Source organism: Ascidiella aspersa, chromosome 7 (assembly GCF_963924565.1).
Source record: "Ascidiella aspersa chromosome 7, kaAscAspe10.2, whole genome shotgun sequence".
NCBI lineage: Eukaryota > Metazoa > Chordata > Ascidiacea > Phlebobranchia > Ascidiidae > Ascidiella > Ascidiella aspersa.
In genome coordinates, this window is record NC_139453.1 from 5,153,151 (window position 1) to 5,166,618 (window position 13,468).

The following is a 13,468-nucleotide window of genomic DNA, read 5'->3' on the forward strand; positions in this document are numbered from 1 at the left end:
GGTAAAGCGTTTGCGCCAAGCGCGAAAAAAAGTTTTTGTGGATTAAAATCCATTAAACATTTTGCAAATATTTGATGTTCCCCGAGACGTGAGGGTTCATCGAGTGTGCTGCCGCCGATAAACATAGTCTAATCAATAGCGACATTAATGGTTCTCTATTTGGTTATGGGTTATAGTTGGGATAACTAATGTCTGTTAACTGTAATTGAACCTTTTAATGCCGGCTGTTACCGACAATAAAAAAACGTCCATTGTTAATAGTACTAGTTCATGTACGTTGCATTTGGGCCGCAAAAAATCGCAAAAAGTACGCAAAATTTTACATTTATGTAGTTAAAATAGACAACAAATTTTGGCAACGGCCTCTTGCCAAGTTTGCAAAAAGAGGTGGAGGGCCGGATAAATTACATTGGTGGGGTTGCCGACCCCTGTTCTTAAAAGGTACTTTGAACTTCTATCACGGCATGATGGCAGTATAGTATCCCCGAGTTTTTTGACATTAGTGGACAACTTTCGCAACGGTTCGCTTTCCTGTTGTTCACCATGAATTGATGGCACATACATTGCTGTATAGTCGGCAAAAATATTCATGGTCTGATGTTACGTGTTCAAATGGCGTTGTTATGCCGAAAAACAGACCGCCATTGCTCGTCTCTGAGATTAAACCGCTGAAATTAGAACAAATAACCAACGCGGTTTGTACAACTTTGTTGCGTAATAACATGCGCAATTTTAATTGCGTCTATTTAGCTAAATAAGCAAAACGCAATTTTTTTTAAATTTATACACTCACATTTTTCTGTTTTATTTTCAGATATAACACTCTTAATTGGCGCGACAAAATATGGCTTAACCGTTTTTCTGCTTGTTAATGCACATTAGTGTTTGGGATGTTATACTCCGCGCCCGCAAACTCTTCGTCTGTATCCCCTAAAGCATTAAACGCTTCCACCCCCAGCAAGTATTTAAGTTTTTTAATTCAGTATCCAGATTTTAATATTTCGTTGATGATACTAACTGAAAACGTTTTAACGCGAGTTTCATGTTTAATGAGAGATAATTAATTTACAAATACTAAAGCAAAGTTTTAAATTAAACAAAGTTCAAGCAAGCGAATTTTAGGATCAATAACTACATTTTGAGTTTAAAACTGTTCGCATCTCACGCCTTAACAATGTGCGTACTTTATAGCTGAGTTAATAGGAATTTTATTAAAATAATTTTGAGCACATAATAATATGGCATTTTAACTTAAAAAACGACGGTTAATTACAGTTTACAATAAAACGTCATATTGACCCGCATTTTTTCTTCAGCGACTTTGCTTACACTTTGTAAACACGTGATTGACTAAAGGTAGCCAACAATGGCGGGCGAGGCAAACTGATCGGCGCATAAGTTTGAGAACCTCATCTATCTATACAGCGAACAGTCCAACATATCTTGTTGTTTTTTTGTAGATGGATCAAGTACATGTGATGACAACAGGATCACGTGACTTCACTGCCTTGTCCACCTGCGTCCATAAGATAAACCGCCTTGTGTTGAACAATACGAGCGATCTGTCCGGTTTCGAGGTTCTTACTGAACCAATCGCACGCAGAAAAACACCTGTAAGTAAAATTAAGTAAAACAATTGACATGGTTATGTCATAATCGCCATTATTGCAAGTTATTCAAGCACACTACGACAGTCAAGCTGATAGGGGAAGTCCCTGGGTGAAACGGGACGCGTGAAATAGATAAGGGGCATCCCCGTGGGTCAACCATTACACAGGGAAAAGTCCCACCAAGCATGGGTAGCTGGGACAAGTGCCTCGACACCAGGCTGGTTTAGTAATTTAAACTTAAATAACTTTAATAAATTGCGCGTCAAATTGCGATGTAAACATATTACACTTTGTTAATGCACATCAGTGTTTGAGATGTTATACTCCGCAACCCCCGACCCCTTCATAGTCAATGTCGCCCCTAAAGCGTTAAACGTTTCCACCCACTTTTGGATAAGTTTTTAATTCACTATCCAGATTTTATTATTTCGTTGATGATACTAACTGGAAACGTCTAAACGCGAGTTTAGTGTTTAATGAGGGATTGATTAACGTTCAAAGAAAATAAAAGTCTAAAATAAAACACAGTTCAAGCAAGCGAATGACAGGTTCAATAAACAACAGTTCGAGTTTTTAAACTGTAATTAGGAATTTTAGTAAAACTGTTTTGGGCGCATAAATATATGGCATTTTAACTTTTCTCGGCTAAATTAGTTACAGTTTGAAATGAAACGTTATAAGAGCGATCTTCCCGGTTTGAAAGTTCTTACTTGAGCAATTGCACTCAGAGAAACACATGTAAGTTGTTACGTGTAACAATTGAAATTTACAAGGTTTTGTCTTTGCCGCCAATTTAATCAGGCTAATTGTTAGGTCTATTTAGTTTTAACTTAATTTCATTAGAAAAATTATTTTGTTTCTCCGTCATTCAGCAAATCTGATGGTTAGTGTCCAGTAAGTTTACGAAGCCATGAAAGATACAAACACATTACCTTGTCAATTCAACTGAATAAAACCGACATTTTTGGAAAAACGATTTGTGCCGTTTTATGCAGATTTCACATTCCGTTACATAATACTCGATATTCAAACGCGGTTCAAAAATCTGAAAAATCAAATTTTTGTAAAATTGCTTCACTGAATTATGAAATTTTTCGTTATATTTAGTCATCCCGAATATTATTGATGAATCACGTGTCGTGTACGTTTGATGTGTTTATGTTTTTACAGCAATTGGTCGCGCAAATATTTATCGTGTAGAATCTAAATTTAACTTTAACGACATTTTCCGGTTTACAATCAATTCGACCTTTGTCTGTATTTAGCTGTTTGAATAGGTTTTATCAGTAAGTTTAAAACTTCCGTTAAAACTATATTTTGTGTAGATGGAAGAATTCGTCGTGAACAAGTTGGGGTCTCGTGAGTTGAGTTGCCTGGCAACAAGTTCAACCAACATCAACAAGCTGAAGTTGTGGTTCTGCGACACTGCTGGGTCAAATCTGCAACCTATAACTAAAGCCATCTCACGCAGAAACCATCCCGTATGTTTATGTTAGTTGTGATAAGTAAATACGTTAGCATTAACCGCACATGCGTGGGCGTCGACATAAATTAGGGGGATGGGGGCAAAAAATATTTTTTACGGACTGTTTATATTAAACATACCGAGACATGTAGGTTTATCATAAGTACATCAGTGAGAATATAATACACGCTTCCATACAACTCGCCAATTACATACTTTCATAAAAAGTTGCATGGCTGGACGTTTGTGTTTCACTTAAAAAACTCTTTGAAGCATAAAGTCGGCACTTGTTTGCAAAAAATTAGCCTCTCTTGTTTTGGTTTAAAATTCCAACTGTGCTATCAGCCTTGTGCATATTAATAGATGTTTAAAAAGGTCTGCAAACAAACACTCAAAAATGTCAGCCAAAGAGCGTTTTGAGACCGGGGCAAGCACATGAGACATTTACTTGGAAGCAATCTGTAAACCACAAACGTTGTACAAAACTGATTATTTAGTTACAAACTATTTTGCGCGCTCGTTAGTGACAATTCGGCGTATTTCCACCAAACACTTCCTGATTTGCCTGTGTGTTGCCTGGAGCGTCTCTTAGTGGCGCAAAGTCCAAATCACAGTATGAAAAATTATTCCTAGGTTTGATGTTTTAAATTCGTTTTTTTTTAATAACAATGCTTTCGAGTGTTCAGACGTAAAACATTAGCTGTGGGCCACTACATATTCCTTTCACTTGGCATAAAGGCTATGTTTCATTTAATGTTCAGTGAAACCATGCAAGGAACAATTTAACTCAATGCTGCCCCGTGCGGCAGCTCAAATCAATTATAAAAGCAACTTGTAACATTCATAATTATGAAAAAATATGCTACAATGAGTACAACGCTCGGTAGGACTGGTTTTACCTTATCCATTGTATTAATTTAATGTTTGTAAAGAAAAAAAATTCTGGGTGTTTTGTGCAAACGTTTGTTAGAAGACAAATAAGAATGTATTCAATTTCGACACCGTTTTTAATTCCACACAGACCATACGATAGACCAGTGGTTCTCAACCTTTTATGCTTCGTGGCACCCTTTGAAAAGCTTTCGACATTCGTGCCCCCCCAGTTTATAAAATTAACAAAAATTAACGTATTTTACTTGTTTTACTTCTTCACGTTAATAGCAAATAAAGCCATTAATCAACGATTAAATGTCCTTCCCTTGAAAAAATGTAGAAATAAGTCATTTTAATTTAAATTAACTTAGTTTGTCATTGCAAATCTTGTTCTTCGCCGCCGCCCAGGCATTTTTTACATTCGTCTCTGTTTTCTACTGAGCCAAGGGACTGTCACTACATTCTTCTAGATGATTTCTCGATTTTCTTTTGAATAAAGCGTTACTATTAGCCTACTTGATAAATAAGCTGTGCATGGAACGCTGAATGTTGACCTAAAAATGACCTTGAATATTTGAATAACCCTGTAGCGTATTTCATGCGTTTTACAATGGAATGTTTCTTTTGCAACTGAACGCTCCTAAAGGAAATTGCGAAACCGTTGCACATGGCATTGCGCACTAGTTGCTCGCCTAACAGCATTTGTCTGACACTTAATGATTAGGCAAGGGTATTGGCAAGTAATAATTGTCGGCCACACAAAACGCTGACGCCACACTGCATGGCTATATACGTATGAAGCAGAGGGGGGGGGGGGGGCGAGGGCTACGGTTGAGAAACCCTGCGATAGACGCATTATCATTCATAATATTGGGTATAGTGGCTTGAATTTTAGGCATATGCCTTGACTTATCTAAAACGATGAATGCTGACTAATTTCAGTAGCCTACTTATTATTAAAGAAAATAATATGCAGTATTGAGAAAATAAGGCAATTACTTAAGTTTGTGGAGGGGGGCATTGACACGCATTCTACCGGGAAAAGATAATTTTGCGTCAAAGACACCATAGTTTCTTGTTTATCCCATACTATTCCCGATGTTGAGGGGGCAAATGCTCCCCTTTGCAGGCACTCATGGTCCATGATTCGCAGACAGCACCTTCGATGTTATGGAAGCTCATAGCGGGGAGATACGTAACAATTGGAACTTCTTGTCATTGTAGATGGAATGTTTTGAACTGTATAAGAGCAAGCTGGATTCACGTGGTTTAAGTTGCCTGGCAACAAGTGTACACAACATAAACCATCTGGAATTACGGGCTTGCGAAATCGCTGGTTCCGATTTGCAACCTCTAACTGACGCCATATCACGAATGGATCGACCTGTAAGTGTGTGTTGTTGGAATGAAGGATGTGTTGAATATTGAAATGACATTGAAGTGGATAAACCAGGCAACAGCATTGCGTGTGAGATTTTGTGTAATTACTGGCAGGGGCGAATGCGGGATTTATGTTTGAGGGGGCGTTAAAAAATTGCAGGTATGATGTCACAACGTTACTTGTAACGGGCATAACGTTACGTCACAACGTGACTATTTTTTTAAGACGGAAAAGCACTAGCGTGAAAAAATGTCTTCGTATAGTTAATGATCCCAAACTTTAATTTTCGAGGGTGCGATAAGACTCACGGCGCCCATGGATAAACCGGTTTTCAAGTGGACCAAGGCACACTTTAAACATTATTTAGATTCGCGGTTATTGCGAAATATTTTTGCATTCACTTCGTTACAATAGGCAAAATACAGTTTGGGGGGAGCCATGGCCACATGCCTTCTACCATGGATCCACCCCTGATTACTGGCCTCTTAAATGAACCTGGCCTGGGCATATTTATTCTGATAGCACTTCTTATCAATAGACCTTAATTAACTGGGGTTTTGGGTTTACTTATACAATCAATTTACCAAACAAAGCTTTTTAGAATTATTAGCTCGATAAACATGTTGCTGATAAAACGATTGCACCCCTAAAAAATATCCTACTTTTGCGCAAAGAATATTTCTGGAATTTGGTAGCGACATTTAGTGTTTTTTTATTTGCTGCATCGCTGATCTTGCATAGCTCGGTCGCTAGAGTGACTGTCCCGGTATGGCCGAGGTCATTAGTTCGAATCTCACCGCAGGCAATTTTTACTTGCCTTGCTTGCATGAAAATCCTTGCAAGACCAACCGAATATGTTTAGACATACTCAATAAATAACATTAAGCGGTTGTTATTTCTTCAAACTGTAGGCCTAGGTCGTGGAGATATTCAGTGCATCCTACTTAGACTACAATTCAAATTGTTTGTCCAAAATCAATGCAATAGCATTTTAAAGTTAGACCGCAATATTATTATTATTAGATTTGCAATTTTAATGCCACTTCAATTCGTATAGCTTTAGTCTATCGCCAAGTGAATGATTAAGAAATACGAATAAATTTAAGCGAGAGGGTTTACGTTAAAATACAAACGCCGGGTTCTTTCTGCATTTTATTTCTGTGATTTTGCAAAACCTAGGTAGAAATAATTAACCTGTTGTGCATTTTTTGAAAACTGGTACACGGATGTAATGACCTGGGGCCTGGCTTATTTTAGTGATTTAACGAAAAATAACAATTCATTTAATAATTTTAAGTTGCTAGAAAAAAACGTTCCATAAAATTATTATGTCCATCATTACCCCAATAGGTAATAAATATACCAGAGTTGATACCTGACCTATTGCTCGAAGGAAAGCGAGTCTTTGAGATTTTACGTATTTGTTGCCTGACCTATTATACAACCTCAGTATGCGGCTTGCGAAATTGTATTGTTGCAGAATATTTAACACTATAGGTTGTTTAAAGCGAAATATTAATATTCCTCTAATATTTTAAAATAAGTTTATCGCTCCAATCTTAATTTCCATAGATGTTGTGTGAGTTTATAGAGTAGGCAAATCTACCAATTAACTTTTTTTATTGTCACAGTTGGAGAAACTGGACATAAGTTACAACAAGCTGGATTCACGTGGTTTGAGTTGCCTGGCAACAAGTGTACACAACATCAACCAGCTGGAATTGCGGGATTGCAAAATCGCTGGTTCCGATCTGCAACCGCTAACTGACGCCATATCACGAATGGATCGACCTGTAAGTGTGTGTTGTTGGAATGAAGGATATGTTGAACATTGGAATTGCATCGAGGTGGATAAACCAGGCAACAGCATTTCGTATAAGATTTGGTAACTCAGCCACTACATCTGGTGTACAAAATATTTTCGGTAAACGGAATTTTTATTTCACCATTACTAAGTAATTACTAGCAGGGAAGAATGCGGGTTTTTGTTTAAGTGGCGCATGAAAAAATTGCAGGTATGATGTCACAATGTTACGTCAAATCGTGACGTCACAAGTAACGGACACAGCGATACGTCAAAACGTGACTATTTTTTTATATTATAAAGACGGAAAAACACTTGCGTGCAGCGTGAAAAAATGCCTTTGTAAAGTTTAAGTTTCCCAAACTTAAATTTGCGATAAGACGCACGGCGCCCATGGATAAACCGGTTTTCAAATGGGTTTCAATCATACTAGAAACATAACTTAGATTCGCGGGTATTCCGAAATACTTTTGCATTCACTTAGTTACAATAGGAATAATACAGCCAAGTTCCCTCTCCAATGAATTCACCCCGGATTATTGGCCTTTAAATGGCCCTGGCCTGGGTACATTTGTTCTGATAGCACTTATTCTCAATGTACCATTATTAACTTGATATCTTTTTGTTTGTGTTTACTTATGGGAGTAATTTACCAACCAACACTCGAATTGCGATTATTACTTTTTAACAACGTTTTCCTGTTGAAGATATTGCACCCCGAAAAACGCCTACGTTCCCTCATACTTTTGCGCAAACAAAATTTCTGGAATTTTGTAGCTGCATTATTTTTTATTTGCTTCAGCGCTGATCGTGCATAGCTAAGTTGCTAGAGTGACTGTTGCGGTATGGTCGAGGTCATTAGTTCGAATCTCACCACAGGTAATATTTACTTACCTTGCTTGCACGGAAATCCTTGCATGACCAACCGAATATGTTTAGACCTTATAAATAAATAACATTAGGTGGTTGTTGTTTTCATCAGCCGGTAGGCCTAGGTTGTTAAGATATTTATTTTCATGCATTCAGTGCAGCATCATACTTAGACTACAAATCTTTTTCTTAGATTACAATTTAAACTGTTTGCCCGAAATTGATGCAATAAACATTTTAAAGTTAGACCGCAATGTTATTGTTATTAGATTGGCAATTTTTATTTAATGCCAGTTCAATTCGTAAAGCTTTGTCTATCGCCAAGTGAATGGAAAATAAATACGAATAAAGTTAAGAGAGAGGGTTTACGTTAAAATACGAACGCCGGGTCCTTTCTGCATTTTATTTTTGTGATTTTGAAAAACCTAGGTAGATAATTAACCTGTTGTGCATGTTTTTGAAAACTCGTACACGGAAGTAATGACCTGGGGCCTGGCTTATTTTAGTGGATTTAACGAAAAATAACAATTCATTTAATAATTTTAAGTTCCTAGAGTTCATCAAAACGTCCCATAAAAATATTATGTCCATCATTGCCCCAATAAGTAATAATAGCCCAGAGTTGTTACCTGACCTATTATACAACTTTAGTATGCGGTATGCCAAATTGTTTGTTTTTTGCTTGTTGTGGCCCTTACACCATTTTAATTTGTACAGGCCTGGTTTAAACTCAAATTTCTTGTACAATTACGCAGTGCACATCAAGTTTTTGGATTTACCATTTTAAACGTGTTGCTTTGTAAAAAGAGCAGAAAAGCTAGTTATTTATTGGAACGTTAAGTGGAATATTTAACACTATAACTACTACAGTAACTATTTAGAATAATATTTCCGATAATATGCATTATAGGCGATGGTCAATCAAGTTTACCGATTAACCGTTTTTTATTGTCACAGTTGGAGAAACTGAACCTAAGTAACAACAAGCTGGATTCATGTGGTTTGAGCTGCCTGGCAACAAGTGTACACAACATCAACCAGCTGGAATTACGGAATTGCGAGATCGCTGGTTTCGATCTAAAACCTCTAACTGACGCCATATCACGAATGGATCGACCTGTAAGTGCGTGTTGTTGGAATGAGGGTTGTGTTGAATATTGGAATGACAGTGAGGTGGATAAACCAGGCAAAAAAGATGCGAGTAAAATTTAGTAACTGAACCACTGTCTGCTGTACAAAAAAATTTTCCGTAAACGGAATTCTTATATCACCATTACTAAGTAATTACTAGAAGGGAAGAATGCGGATTTTTGTTTAAGTGGCGCATGAAAAAATTGCAGGTATGATGTCACAATGTTACGTCAAATCGTGACGTCACAAGTAACGGACATCACGTTACGTCAAAACGTGACTCTTTTTTATATTATCAAGACGGAAAAACACTTGCATGCAATGAACCCACCCCTGGTTACTGGCCTTTAAATGGCCCTGGCCTGGGTACATTTATTCTGATCGCACTTATTCTCAATGTACCATTATTAACTTGACATCCTTTTTGTTTGAGCTTACTTATGACAGTAATTTACCAACCAACACTTGAATTGCGATTATTCCTTTGTAACAATGTTTTCCTGTTGAAGTAATTGCACCCCGAAAAGCGCCTACGTTCCCTCATACTTTTATATTTCCTCAATTCTGGAGAGACATTTAGTGTTTTTTTGTGCATTTGCTTTAACGCTGATCTTGTATAGCTCAGTTGCTAGAGTGACTGTCCCGGTATGGCCAAGGTCATTATTTTAAATCTCACCGCAGGCAATTTTTACTTGCCTTGCTTGCACGAAAATCCTTGCAAGACCAACCAAATATGTTTAGACATTCTCAATAAGTAACATTAGGCGGTAGTTGTTTTTTCAGCCGGTAGGCCTAGGTCGTGGAGACTTAGACAGCAATTCAATTTATTTGCCCAAAATTGATGCAATAACATTTTGAAGTAACACCGCAATATTAACGTTATTAGATTTGCAATTTTGGTTTTTAATGCCAGTTCAATTCGTAAAGCTTTACTCCATCGCCAAGTGAATGGATAAGAGCAAGCAGATTTTAGGGGGCGGGTTTACGTTAAAGTACGAACGCCCGTTAACGATCTTGGTCTCTGACTTGGTTGACCACCCTAACCTAGTTTAAAACCTATACCCGGGTATAGTTACAATAATTTCAGACAAACACGTAAAATGTAAACTAATCAAGCAACATGTCAAACCATGGTTCTTATAGTTTAACCTTGTATTTGTCCATGCAAAATCAACCAGGTTAGGCATGCTATTTCTACGCAAATTGACTCTACGCAAAATTTTTTTCCTGACCTATTACGAATAGCATTTTTTTGGGTTTAAGTTGCGAACATGCATTGTTTAATTTGGTAGAACCTGTATGCAGCCTAACACTTGTTTGGTAACTTACATTATGTTGTGCTTAAGTAGATGAGGAAGTTGGAGCTGAGCAACAACTTCTTGGGATCGCAAGGACTCGCTTTCCTGCGAACTTGTGCCCACAATGTACAAGAGCTGCAGTTGAATTATTGCGGTATCGATAAAGATGATGTGGATTCTCTGCGCAAGGTAGGCACTCAAAATTTGGGAATATGTTGCCGGGGCAACGTTGCGACACTAGTGACGTCAGTGTTTAGACGTGTGACGTAACGATACTTCCCGTTGCATCGAATGTACAAGTTTAGATGAAAAAATATGAGGATATTTGCAAATACCTATCTCCAGCTTGATGGTAGTTAGTGGCGTTCAGGCGAATAATTTGTGAAGTAAGGCGCTTGGAGGTCTGACCTTTTTGCGATCGAATGCATTCGCTTGTTTCTCGCTGAGATCAAGTTTGCTTGGATCTGTCCAGGCCCGACTGAACTAAGAAGCAGAACTAAAAGCAGGAAAAGCTAAACACAAAGCTTCGGGTTCAGAACGAAACAACCTGGCTTGACTCGGGCGAATAACAAGTAGAGCGAGTTGCGCAATAACGAATCCGCGAGTACTCGGTTAATATGAAGTTACTTGTATAATGACATTTAATGTATTTTTAAATAGTGTCAATTGCGTGTCAGATAAGCGCATGTTCTAATTTCGAATGTAATAGTTTAATTTTTTTGTCTGACGGACACCAAATGTTGTTACACAGATACGCGTATATCCGCTATAGTAAGTTTTACTTTTATAGATAACCGACCAAACAAACAGCACGAGTACTCAATGTATCGAGGTAATCTTATCATTTTTGCGCATTCCCATGTACTGCATTTTTGTCGCCAAGAGTAACTCTTAAGTAGTTTGATTAAGCACTTAAACAGAACATAGAGTCGTTGCATAATCGATTCGCGTCTTAAAAATCTGTCTCCACAGTTATATCAAGACAAGCAAGCGGAACCAGAAGCAAGTCAAAGCCAAGAAACATCCACTGAACAAGATGTGGACGATGGGACGGATCATGTAAGAACATTTGAACGTTAAAGTACCAATACATGCTTCTTACTGGTCATACAAAATGTTGTGTGAATATAAGAAACCCTAGTCGTTTATGTAAATAATATCAAAATAACTTGGGGTTTGTTTTGCTAAATTAGTGCGTTTCTTTACTTTAACAGGTATCAACAGAGAGTTCAACACAAAGCTCAACTCAGGGGTCAACGCAAAGGTCACCCCAGGGGTCAACGCAAAGGTCAACTCAGGGGTCAACACAACGGTCAACTCAGGAGTCAACACAAAGGTCAACTCAGGGGTCAACGCAAAGGTCACCTCAGGGGTCAACACAAAGGTCAACTCAGGGGTCAACACAAAGGTCACCTCAGGGGTCAACACAAAGTTCAACTCAGGGGTCAACGCAAAGGTCACCTCAGGGGTCAACGCAAAGGTCACCTCAGGGGTCAACGCAAAGGTCACCCCAGAGGTCAACGCAAAGGTCACCCCAGGGGTCAACGCAAAGGTCACCCCTGGGGTCAACGCAAAGGTCAACTCAGGGGTCAACACAAAGGTCACCTCAGGGGTCAACGCAAAGGTCACCTCAGGGGTCAACGCAAAGGTCACCTCAGGGGTCAACACAAAGGTCACCCCAGGGGTCAACGCAAAGGTCACCTCAGGGGTCAACACAAAGGTCAAATCAGGGGTCAACGCAAAGGTCACCCCAGGGGTCAACGCAAAGCTCACTCCAGGTGTCAACGCAAAGGTCACCCCAGAGGTCAACGCAAAGGTCACCCCAGGGGTCAACGCAAAGGTCACCCCTGGGGTCAACGCAAAGGTCAACTCAGGGGTCAACACAAAGGTCACCTCAGGGGTCAACGCAAAGGTCACCTCAGGGGTCAACGCAAAGCTCACTCCAGGTGTCAACGCAAAGGTCACCCCAGAGGTCAACACAAAGGTCACCCCAGGGGTCAACGCAAAGGTCACCTCAGGGGTCAACGCAAAGGTCAAATCAGGGGTCAACGCAAAGGTCAACCCTGGGGTCAACGCAAAGGTCAACTCAGGGGTCGACACAAAGGTCACCTCAGGGGTCCCAGCAAAGGTCACCTCAAGGGTCAACGCAAAGGTCACCTCAGGGGTCAACACAAAGGTCAACTCAGGGGTCAACGCAAAGGTCACCCCAGGGGTCAACGCGAAGGTCACCTCAGTGGTCAACACAAAGGTCACCTCAGGGGTCAACACAAAGGTCACCCCAGGGGTCAACAAAGGTGGTTCGGAGATCTGTTGCGGATTTGGCAAAATTCTTTGAACAACTATAACTTTATTTCAGATTAACTGCAATTGAGTTCTTTTTCATCCAATAGTTTTTTGCAATATTTTGTTTTATACAAGAGAGCGATTAAAAACATTGTCTTTTCTATAGAACCAGTTAATTTTTTTTAAATGATCCAAATGATGTCTTAAGTCTCTCCAAACAACAACTGAATAAACCGGTTTGCAACCAATACTTTCATACTGTAACAGAAATAGTTGACTTATTTAATAAAGCAGGCCTGTGGTAAAACGATGGAACCAAAGACAACTACAATACTTCACACATTTAATCAACGTTTTATTCGTTTAATGTTTTAGTCACCCCATCCGTCAGAAATCGGTGCAGTTCTAAGCAAAAAGGTCTACGACAATCAGTGCATTTAAAGGATCAAAAATTCCGACTTTTACACTTTGAGGTCTTGGACAATGCACCAATTTGCATTAACAAGTGTGCATAAGAAGATTAAGTTTAACAATACTTGACCCAACCAAACCCAAACGCTAACCAGCGCCCTAACCCCAATAATGTGCGATAATTTAATAAATATAACGCTTCAGGCCCCAATACATCAATTTGTGACGTAATAATCTTAAATACAATGGACGAGAAACCATCCGAGTTAGGGCTTTTTTCCCCAGCATTTAAAGAATTATTAAAATAACGCACATTATTTGGGTTAGGATTCGGGTTAGCGT